The following is a 982-nucleotide window of genomic DNA, read 5'->3' as shown; positions in this document are numbered from 1 at the left end:
CCGTCCGCACGTAAATGTGCGTTTACTACTTAGTTTTCGCTCATCTTAACTGCACAAGACATTCGAGATGGCATAATGCTCAGGATACATGGCATGATCAGGGGTGGGCAACCTTTTTGTGAGTGCGTGCCAAAACCAGCAAAATCTCTGGCTCAAAATTCTTCTGCGTGCCAACCCTAATTTTTTGAGAACATGCTACGCCTACTTGACCTCTCTTAAGATGTACGTCTGTGAAGAACCTTGAATAATAAAATTCATTTGAGCGACAAAAACAGTATATGATGATGAAAAATACATTTATTTTTTAACGTATACATGTACACTGATAGTCCGACAGAAAACTTTATGACTCCGTTTGATATTATCAGTGGGACTTTTGCTGCCAAGAGAAACATAGAAATTTGTTCCCCTTGTGGATGAAGCCAAAACACTGGTCAGATCTAGGAAGGCAGGGAGAGATAAGGCAAAAGCATAGAAATTACTCTTCCCCTCTCTCGTCAATCCATGTCTATGGTCTTTAAGATAACTTGTTATGTAAAATTATTTATCTAAGATGCACCTACACTGAATTTATCTGAAAAATAAAAAAAGTCAGTATTAAGAAAAAAATTGTAAATGGAAGATTATAAAAGAGGGTTTCGCGTGCCAGCAAAAGTTACTGGCATGCCATGTTTGGCACGCGTGCCAGGGGTTGCCCACCCCTGGCGTAGATGGAGTTACGATTTCACAGTGCGGTGAATTCACACTGCATCAGACCTCAGCCGTGTGGTGGGGTCACTTTGTTGCTGTTCCTCAAGTGAATGTTAGCGGTTAGTTTAAGGCAGCGGTCGGTGCCAGGAGCCGGTCCATCCTTGCTGTTTCAAGGGACCTGGCGTATATGGCATACTGTTCTTAATATGTTTGCTCACCTTCTTGGCACTATGTGTTTTAACCAAGGTCACCTCTCCGAGAAAGGTTGTTTCCCCAGGTAGGATTTCCCCCT

Source organism: Myotis davidii, unplaced genomic scaffold (genome assembly GCF_000327345.1).
Source record: "Myotis davidii unplaced genomic scaffold, ASM32734v1 scaffold1494, whole genome shotgun sequence".
Lineage (NCBI taxonomy): Eukaryota > Metazoa > Chordata > Mammalia > Chiroptera > Vespertilionidae > Myotis > Myotis davidii.
The sequence above is the reverse complement of the archived record's forward strand: the minus strand, read 5'-3'. Positions refer to the sequence as shown.